The sequence below is a fragment of the Carlito syrichta genome, unplaced genomic scaffold (assembly GCF_000164805.1).
Source record: "Carlito syrichta isolate Samal-C Ts95f unplaced genomic scaffold, Tarsius_syrichta-2.0.1 Scaffold303261, whole genome shotgun sequence".
Lineage (NCBI taxonomy): Eukaryota > Metazoa > Chordata > Mammalia > Primates > Tarsiidae > Carlito > Carlito syrichta.
Genome location: NW_007247357.1, coordinates 427467 through 438271, shown reverse-complemented (window position 1 = coordinate 438271; position 10805 = coordinate 427467). Strand labels below are relative to the sequence as shown.

Sequence of the window (10805 nt, the reverse complement as noted above, 5' to 3'; positions counted from 1 at the left end):
GCCCTTGGTCGTGGCCTTGGCTTCTCCATTCAGTCATCGGAGAGGATCTGTTTCATGCACAGCTTTGAGTGAAGGCATCTGGAAACCAGAGCACACAAGGTTTGGAAGATGAAGCTTGAGGCTTATACCTGTAATTCCAGCACTTTGGGAAGCTGAGGCAGGAGGACAGCTTGAGCCCAGGAATTCGAGACCAGCCTGGGCAACATAGCGAGACCTCATCCCTATTGAGAGAAAGGGGGGGAAGAAAATGAAAAAATGAAACTTGAAATGTGGACTAACCCAGACCCCAGGATTTCTGAGGCAAACCACCCCCAGTTTGAGGATATAAATGCCTCAAACCTAATAGCACCACTCTGGGAAGTAGAGGAAAAGAAGATGATGCACACCCAAAAAGGAGAGCTGGGGTAAGTCATCTGTGTTTGTACACCTTCTAAAGAGAGAAAGATTTTTCATGCCACCTGGGTGTGGGCCCTGTGGAAACAGATAGGTTGCTCAGAGAAGTGATAATTTCACCATGGTCAGCCTTAACATCCAACGAGATTTGACTCCACAGATCATTTGTGAGGCCTCTGAGAGGGGAAGGAATATGACCCAAGTAGGAACTAATATCTGTTAAGTGGTCATTGTGACTAATGCTCTACAAGGGAGGCTAGATTTTTTTTTTTTTTTTTTTTAGGAAATAATATTGTACGTTTATCCTCTTGCGTTTTGCCTTTCCTTTCTGTAACTGTTGACTCCAGGGAGGAGAAATAGAGGCAGCCTGGAAATCTCCCTATCATCTTCCAGGAGTCTAAGCCACAGATCCTGGGAGATTCAGGAGTAGAGAGGGTCTTCTCCAGAAGCAGAGGCTGTAGCAAGACTCCTCCTATGGGCCCCTGCACAAGAGGAAGCACTCCCTCGCACTGGGGATTGGGAGAGCAGAGAAAGACCGGCAAGCCTCTTCCGGTAATGCCACAGGGTGGGTGGTGAGACCTAGAGAGGAACGGCTGCTCGTTCTTGCAGGCAGAGCTGACTCCAGGAACCTCCGAAGGTTCCCGACCTGAGTGGGACTTGAAATCATTAAACAGCTACACCCAGGGGGCTGTGCAGACATGGCTCGTGGTTCTCAGCAGTAAGCTGATTGCCCCGCCTCACCTGACTTTGACACTACAAGGTATTCTCCAGCTTGGCACATACTGGAGGGGGAGATGAAGGTTAGTATGTCTGTTCATCCAGAGAAAAGGAACTGCAGACTTAAAACTGCTGTAGGAACTGATGGATTACAGAAGTATTGTTTTCAAATGCCTGAGCTGGAGACTGATTCATAACAAACAATAGACAGATTAACTTGTGCACTTTAATCTTCCATCAACCTTATGAAGTCAAAGGCCCTCTATTGTATGTTATTTATAATTTCAATGATTTCATTCTAGCCACAGCGACTAAGCCCCTTCAAGAGTCTAAGCATTCTGCTGGGTGCTGGAGAGAACGTGGAACAAAACAGATGAAGTCTTTGCCCTTACAGAGCTTCCAGCCCAGTGGGGGTGATGAGACACAAATAAATAAATAAGATCAGTACGAACTGGGGCAGGCATTGCTCACATCATAACCTGGATGATGCAATCAAGAATTCCTGATCTATCAGCAAGATGAAGAAGACTAGGAATAGCCTCTCCAAGGAAGAATTTTTTTTCTCTTTTCATCTACTATTTTTGTTGTTGATATTGTTGTAGCTTCCTTTCTTTTTTTATTAATCAATATTTTTTATTTTGGTATTGTGGGGTACAGTTAAGGGTTAGGTATACAAATATGTTTCATTCAGGCACCCTTGTTGATAAGGGGTGTCTCCCCGTCCCCAGACAAATATTTACCACCGTTAATCCCACCTCCCTTCCCCTCCCTCCCCCCCCATAGTTTCCCACCACTGTTAATCCTTTTCTTCTAGTATTACAATAAATGTTCAAGGTCCACTATATGAATGAGAACATGTGATACTCAGATCTTTGTTTCTGTGAGAGGTCACTTAGTATTATAGACTCTAGCTCCATCCAGGTTGCCGCGAAATTCATGATTTTGTTCCTTTTTATGGCTGCGTAGTATTCCATCGTGTATATGTACCACATTTTTAAATTATAGATGTGTAGGGTACAAGTCGGGATTAGTTACATACACAGGCTTCATGCAGGTAAATTTCAGGCCTCCAATTGGCCCTCACTTCCCCTGGTATAGGACCAGGTACTTTTGTGATGCTATGTGCCCCCTGGCAGTGTCCATTGACTGCTGACCCTTCCCTTGTGCTCATGGGACTAATGTTCAGGTTCCACTTAGGAGTGACATATTTAGCGATGTTTCACAGAAACAAGGAAGGGTTTTTGTGAGCTCCGATGTCAAGCATGGGAATCGCCTAACCATGCAAAAGCTCAGGAGACAAAAGAGAAGGAACTGCAAATAGAGGAGAAATAGAGGCAGCCTGGAAATCTCTCTATCATCTTCCAGGAGTCTAAGCCACAGATCCCGGGAGATTCAGGAGTAGAGAGGGTCTTCTCCAGAAGCAGAGGCTGTAGCAAGACTCCTCCTGTGGGCCCCTGCACAAGAGGAAGCACTCCCTCGCACTGGGGATTGGGAGAGCAGAGAAAGACCGGCAAGCCTCTTCCAGTTTGGGAACAGATTTGAGGAATCCAAAGGAAGGCAGTGTGGCCAACCTCTAAAGAACAAGGGGAAGAGTGGGAAGGGGAGACTGGAGGGAGAAGTCAGATCACTCAGAATCTTGCAGAGCAAGATAGGGAGCTAGAATTTTATTCCTAAAACAATGGGAAGCCATGGATTAATTTTAAGTGGGGGATTTGCCTATGGCTGGTACACAGATTAAATAAATTAATATACCTAATGCACTTAGCACCATGGCTGGCAGAGAAAGCACTATTAAAAGCATTTTTATTTTTATCCTTATTCTTAGTATTAAGGATGGGTTGGAGAAGGGCCAGGAATGGAAGCGTACACGAGTCAGAAGGCATTTCCATAGTCCTTATTGAAGCCTGAATAAGGGTAGTGTCTGTAAAACTGGAGAGGAATGTTCATAACAAAATGTAACTCAGAGGCATAATCGTTAGGACGTTCTGACGAACAGGGAAAGAAAGGAATGAAGGACTCCTTCTGGGAGTCTGTCATGTCACCTGTCAGGTGACGACACAATCATTAGTCAAAAGAGGACTGCAGAAGAAACCAATTCAGAAAGAAAGAAATCAAGCATTCCGTTTCATTCTGTTGAATTTGCGATGTCTACGGGATATCTAAATGGAAATGTCAAACATGTAATCACGCCCATTGTATCAAGAAAAAACTGATGAGCCTCTATAGTGAAGAAATGGAGACTTAGCAGGCTAAGTATCCTCTTCACAATCGGTCAGCTGCTGAGAGGTAGGGTCAAGCCAGGAACTTAGGCTAGGAACCCTTCAGAGCCAGAGATCTCATTCCCTTATATTTAAACACCTTAGAAGCCCCGGGTTCCATGTTGTTTTAACTAACGCACAGAATCAATGAGCAGTACCTTCCGTATAATCATCTACAAGTCACCTGCAGGGCATTGGGACGCCAGAAATTCTGGGGAAGTATGTGGGCCAGCAACCCAGGCTGTGAAATGTTATCTGATTCTTGCCTAGGCAAGAAAGAAAAGCCAAGCAAGAATTATGTGCAGGTAAAGAAAGTGACGATAGCTTACTTGGCCTGAGTTTTCTAGCTATAAAATAGGAATGGAAATCTATCTCATACATACAGTGTCGGGTCTGTTATGGAGAATTATTGAGAAAAAAAAAGAAACAAAGAGAAAGAGTTGGAGCATATGCTTTATAAGCCTTCCAAGGACTACATGTTCTTTTACCCTTACCATAAAGTTTAAAGTGGACCAGGGACTGGGGGAGACAGAAATGGCGTGGGGGGTTAATGTTTGATGGGGTACAGAGTTCCAGTTGGGATAATCAGTTTCTGGAGATGGACAGTGGTCGTGGCTGCACAACAATGAGCATACATTTAATGTCACCAAACCGTACACATAAAAATGGTGAAAATGGTAAATTTTATGTTATGTATATTTTACCGCAATAAAAGAAAATTAAACTGGACGTTTGCTTATATCATTGACAGAAGTTAGCTTAACATACTTTTATTGTGTTTACCTCATATGGAACTAGGCAATAAGTCAGACTCACGTGTTATCCCCACACACATCAGACATGATTGAAGGAGGGCTGGTTCTGACTTGGATGGGAAAGGTGCTGGCATCAAGAAATAAGCTATAAATAAAACCATGACAGTTGTTTTTTAACTTGAATTAGGGACTAGATTTCCAATGGCATCTTATTTTATCTAACATGATTGCGTAGCAAGCAAGCATCTGTCTGTGTTTGTTTATAATCCCCTGAGGGCCAAGATGTGCCTTTGCCTGCATTTCCAGTGTACTCTCGGTGCCTCACATGTGAGAAGACTGTCACATCACTGGGAAAGTTGACTAGAGAAATCTAACAGCATAAGGCACTGCTAGAGAGAGAGAGAGAGACAGAACCAGAGAGAGAAAGAACTAGAGTGCCCACCACCCAAAACTTGTATGGAATCACTAGAAAATAATATGCAAAGGTCTATATTCAAATGGAGATCCCACTGAACTACATAAAGCGTTCTAGACTTTCAGAGCCAATCAACCAGTTTTCTGCTTCAGAGAAGTTTCCTTCTTTGTCTATAATCTCCAGTGAATACTAACTAAAAGAAGAACTCTTCCCAGTCTCCACAAAAAACATGACTGTCGATGACCATCAGCCATACAGTAGGAGTCAAAAATTTAAGGTACCTTCCTGAGGGGGGGAAAAAAAGGAAATCTCAGGCCAAATTTTCCCAATCCAATGTAGCTTTAGCTTAAGTTCACAGCAAAGACGTATGCATCCCAAAAATCTGCTACTACTAGCCAATCATGGTCATATTGTGTTAGAAATGTTACATAAGATTACACTTTATTTTTTAGCAAAAAAAAAAAAAAAAAAATTAGAAACCAGTATAAAGTCTTATACTCTCCAAATACCTGGAAACCAAATAACACATTTTAATCCATAAGTCAAAGAGGAAGTCTCAGAGAAAAAAAATTAATACCAATGAAAGAAAAAAAATACATCATACAAAAATTGTTTCTCAAAGAAAATAAAATGACAGATAATTTCAGCTAAACAAAACTGGTTCATTAATAAAGAAAAAAATCATCTGATAACCCACTAGAAAGACTAACAAAGAAAAAGAACACAAATTGCCAACATCAGGAATGAAACAAGAGATATCACAACAGACCCTGCAGACATGAAAAGGATAATAAGAAAATATAGATGCTCCTCAACTCATGAAAGAGTTGCATCCTGATAATGCATTTAATACACCTAATCTACTAGACATCATAGCTTAGTCTAGCCTGGCTTAAACATGCTCAAAGCACTTTCATTAGCCTAAGATTGGGCAATATCCTCTGGCAACACAATACATCGTAGAGTTTCAGATGTATGATACTCTACATGGCTGTTTCAGAACTGCAGTTTACTACTACTGCCCAGCATTGGCAAGAGATTATCATACCGCATACCACTAGTCCAGAAAAGACCAAAACTGAAATTATTGTTTCTACTGAATGTGTATCACTTTCACACTGTCTTGAAGTAAAAAAAAAAAAAGAAAGAAAAATCATACGTCAAGCCATCCTAAGTCAGGGATCTTCTATACCACAAACGACTACACACATAAATTCAACAACTTAGAGAACAAAAACCAATTTCTCAAGAAGCATAAAATACCACAGCCATCCAACATGAAACTGATAACTGGAAAATTTGAATAGCCTTACAACTATGAAGGAAATTGAATTTGAAATTTAAAAACTAAAAAAAAAAAAAAGAGAGAGAGAGAGAGAGATCTCCAAGCCCAGATGATTTTATTGGAGAATTCTTTCACATGTTTAAAGAATTACTATTAATTCTACACAATCTCTTCCAGAAAATAGAAGAAGAGGGTTCACTTCCCAATTCATTTTATGAAGCTAGTATTATCCTGGTACCAAAACCAGACAAAAACAACACAATAGTACAAAAAAGAAGATGAAGAAGAAGGAGGAGGAGAGGAAGAAACAAACCAATATCCCTCATTAATATAAATGCAAAACTTCTTAACAAAATTTAGCAAATAAAATTTTGTAATTTATAAAAAGAACTCTACACTATGACCAAGTGGGCTTTATTCCCACAGGCTGTCAAAATCAACCAATATTTATAAGTCAGTCAATAAAATCCACTATATTAATAGGTTAAAGAAAAAAAATCACATGATCTTATCAATTGATGCAGAAAAATCATTAGGTGAAATCCAACACCCCTTCATAATAAAAACTCAGAAAAAGAGGAATAGAGAGAAACCTCTTCAACTTGATAAAGAGCATCTACAAAAAACTTACCTAATTATACCTAATGCTGAAAGACAACACTTTTCCCATAAGACTGAAAACAGACAATGATGTCTGCTCTAATCATCAGTTCAGTATAGTACTGGACAATCTAGTCAACACAATAAAGTCAAGAAAAGTAGATAAAGGGCATATAGATTGGAAAGGAAGAAATAAAATTGCCTCTGTGTACAGATTTCCTGATTATCTATACAGAAAATCTCAAGAAATCTACCCAAAACAATCCTAAAACTAACAAAAGAGTTTGATCAGGCACGGTGGCTCAGCCTGTAATCCCAGCACTTTGAGAGGTTGAGGCCAGAAGATTGCCTGAGCCTGGGGGTTCGAGACCAACCTGGGCAACCCTGAGCCTGGGGGTTCGAGACCAACCTGGGCAACTTGGAGAGACCTCATCTCTACAATCAGTCACAAACACACAAAAAAAATTAGCCAGGCATGGTGGCGTATGTCTGTAGTTCCAGCTACTTGGAAGGCTGAGGCAGAAGGATTGCCTAAGCCCAACAAGTTGAGGCTGAGGTGGCCATGAGCATGCCTCTCCATCCCAGCCTGGGTGACAGAGCGAGACTCCAACTCAAAAAAAAAAGTGAGTTTGGTAACATCACAGGGTACATGATCAACATACAAGAATCCATTGTGTGTCTATACATTTGTAATAAACACATGATAACTGAAATTTTTTAAAATGCCATTTACAATAGCTCAAAAAAGCAAATTAGGCATAAATCTGACAAAAACATATATAGGACTCACGTAATCAAAACCAAAACATTGATGAAAGAAATTAAAGACATGGTATGTCTCATATGAACATGGTCTGGAACATTCCACACAGCAAAAATGTCAATTCTCTCCAAATTGAGGAAAGATTTAATACAATTTCTATCAAAATACTAGAGAGATTTTTAAAATATAGACAAGATAATTCTAAAATGTATACGGAAATGCAAAAGGAACTAGAATAGCTAAACAATTCTTTAAAAGAAGAATTAAGTGGGAAGAATCCATCTACTTGATATCAAAACTTACTATATAACTACATTAGTCGAGACTGTGTAGTATTGATGGTAAAATAAACACATAGATCCATGGAGCAGAATAGAGAACTCAAAAACAGACACACAAATAGACTTAACTTTTTGACAAAGGTGCAAAGCCACTCAACAGAGGAAGGAAAATCTTATCAACAAATGGTGCCAGAGTAATTGGACATCCATAGATGAAAAAAAAAAAACCTTGACGTAAGTTTATGCCTTATACAAAATTTAACTCAAAATGCATTATGGACTTAAAGGTAAAATGTAAAATTTTAGAAAAAAAACTTAGGAGGAAATCTTCAGTATCTAGGGCTAGATTAAGTGTTCCTAGACTAGACACCAAAGCACAGTGCATAAAGTGAAAAATTGATAAACTGGACTTCATCAAAATTAAAAACTTTTACTCAGTGAGAAACCCTGTTAAAAGAATGAAAAGACAAGGTACAGGCTAGGAGAATATATTTACAAATCATATGTCTGACAAAGGACTAATATACAACGAATTCTAAAAACTCAATAGTGATAAAACAAGCAATCCAACTAGAAAATGAGCAAACAACATAAATAGGCATTTCATCGAAGAGGATACACAGACGGCAAATAAGCACATGAGAAGATGTTTAGCATCATTCACCACCAGGGAAGTGCACATTAAAACCACAGTGGGATATAATCACACACCTAAAATAAAATAAGAACTCATGACAACACCTAATGCTGGGACAATGCAAAGAAACTGGATCACTCATTCATGGCTGACGGGAATGTCAAATGGTGCAGCCGCTCTGGGAATCAGCCTGGCAGTTTCAGAAATAAAAACTAAACATAAACTATTATATGGCCCAGCAATTATGCACTTGAGCATTTATCCCAGAAAAAAATAAAAACTTATGTTCACACAAAAATCTATACATGAATATTCATAGCTGATTTATTTTTGATGTCCAAAATTTGGGAACAACCCAAATGTCCTCAACAGGTAAATGGTTAAAGGAACTATTAGTATATTGACACCATGGAATACTACTGAACAATAAAGAAAGGATACATGCAACAGCTTGAATGAATCTCCAGAGAATTTTGTTAAATGAAAAAAGTCAATCCTAATAGGATACATACTGTGTGGTTCCATTTATATGGCATTCCTGAAATGACAAAGTTATAGAAATGGGGAACAGATCAGGATTGCCAGGAGGTTATGGACAGGGAAGGGGGACAGAAGGAAACTAGGTGTGTCTATAAAAGACCAACTTGAGGGGTCCTTGTAGAGATAAAAACGTTCTGTATTTTCACTGCATCAATGTCAATATCCTGGTTGTGATAGTGTATTACAGTTTTGCAAGATATTGTCATTGGAAGAAACTGAGTAAAGCATACTTGAAGTATCTCTGCATTATTTCTTACAACTGCATGTGAATCTACAATTATCTCAAACAGTTTCATTTAAAAATGTTTTGTCCATTAATGTATTGAGCACTAAAACCAATGGGTGTCGACAGTTTATAACTAGCATTTCAACAAATGGGATTGAAAAACAAGATCTGGGAGCTTGCCTAGGGGTTGGTGGAAGGATTTTCTTGGAGGGCAAATTCAAATTGTTAAGCAGAAAAACATGTTGTCAGCTCTCCAGCAAGTGAGGAAGCAACTTGTTGGTAAAATTTCTCTCTAGACACACCTTGCTGTTTAAAAACAATAAACTGACTGAGTTGTGATGTTCTCAGAAGACCACCTTCCCGGCCAGGCACAGTGGCTCATGCCTGTAATCTCAGCACTCTGGGTGGCCAAAATGGTAGGACTGCCTGAACCCAGGAGCTGGAGATGAACTTGGGCAACATAGAAAGACCTCGTGTCTACAAAAAAATTAGCTGGGCGTGGTGGCGCACACCTGGGATCCCAGCTACTTGGGATCCTTCTGCTGAGATAGAAGGATTGCCTGAGTCCAGAAGGTCAAGTCTATAGTGAGCCATGATCCTGTCACTGCTGGACAACAGAGGAAGGTCTCATCTCAAAAAAAAAAAAGGAGGAAGGAGGAGGAGGAGACCACCTTCCCCACCTCAGATCAACTACATGCTACACTTTCAGTTTTGCTCTCTCAAGAGAAGGAAGGAAGGAAGGACAGGTGTCCCTGTCCCTTTGGAACTTACGTAGTATTGGGGGTATTCAGATGACAAATGAAGAGATAAATGAAATATATAATTAATATGATGATAGCATACTCTAGTGATAAACGCTTTTTGAGGAAAAAGAAGCAGAAAAAGGAGGTTAAGGTGTGCTGAGGAATGGGGGGGTGTTGATTTCAAAAGCTATAAGGTCCTCGTTGAAAAGGGGACATTTTGAGCTCAGGTTATCATGAACTGAGTGAGAAAGCCAAGCATCTGCTTAGAAGTCTCGATTGGAAAAAGACAGGATTAAATGAGATAATATCACCAATAGGCTTAGTACAATACTTGGGACACTGAAAGTGTTCAGAAAGTGTTAATAAGAGAGAGACTGAAAGAATTAGAAATCATCGGCCCAGCAGAATAAATTCTACCTGTAATATTATAAATGCAGATGGCTTTAGATGTGTAATGTGGTAGCCCCAAATCTCAGAGGTCTTGAGCATAATATTTACCTATTCCAAAGAAGTCGCCCAGAGATCCAGCAGGGAAAGACAATGGTTTATTAGAACTCACAGGAGGCACCAGTGGTGGCCAGTCGGTGAAGGATCTGCACCTCGGGACAGTACAGCAAGCAGTTTTACAATCAAGTTAATTATTCAAATTGCTATAAGGTGTTTACAATTACATTGACTAAGACTGGCTCCTACATTGCTCTCAGCATTGCTGGTTCATCTGCACCCCCAAGACTCATTACTGGCAATATGCATATCCTTCAGAGACCAGCCTTGGCCAGAGGCTGGTCCCTGGGAGGAGACGGGGGTGAAGAAAGAAGCCAGGGACAGGAGGGACAGAGTCTATGTCCGGACAATACCTCAAAAGATGTATTAAAAATTCTTAGTAATTACAGAACATCGTCCGACTGCCTGTCACCTAAAGCTATGTCTCGAAGCCTGATCCACAATTCACTGGGAGCATGAGCGAAAGAGATGGCTCACTAGATTTTGAGAACCATGAGCCTAAAAAGAACACAGGCCCCGTTTTCATGTGATCTTGACAGTGAGACTCAAAGACTTGTGATCTTAATATTGATACAAGGTCCTCATGCCTTCTCTCAAGCCTCACACCATGTTAAGTACAATCACAAGTCAAGGTCAGGAGGAATATGTTCAGAGAAATGCAACCTTCGGTGATCTTGTCATTGTGGGG

General features: G+C 40.1%; 1 long non-coding RNA gene across 1 annotated transcript; it reads left to right on the top strand.

Moving 5' to 3' along the window:
* Window positions 1-302: 302 nt before the first annotated feature.
* LOC110595651 lies at window positions 303-1561 on the top strand. Its single transcript, XR_002481968.1, has 2 exons — window positions 303-404; window positions 1413-1561. It is a non-coding gene; the product is annotated as an uncharacterized LOC110595651 (long non-coding RNA).
* The last annotated feature ends 9244 nt before the right edge of the window (window positions 1562-10805 follow it).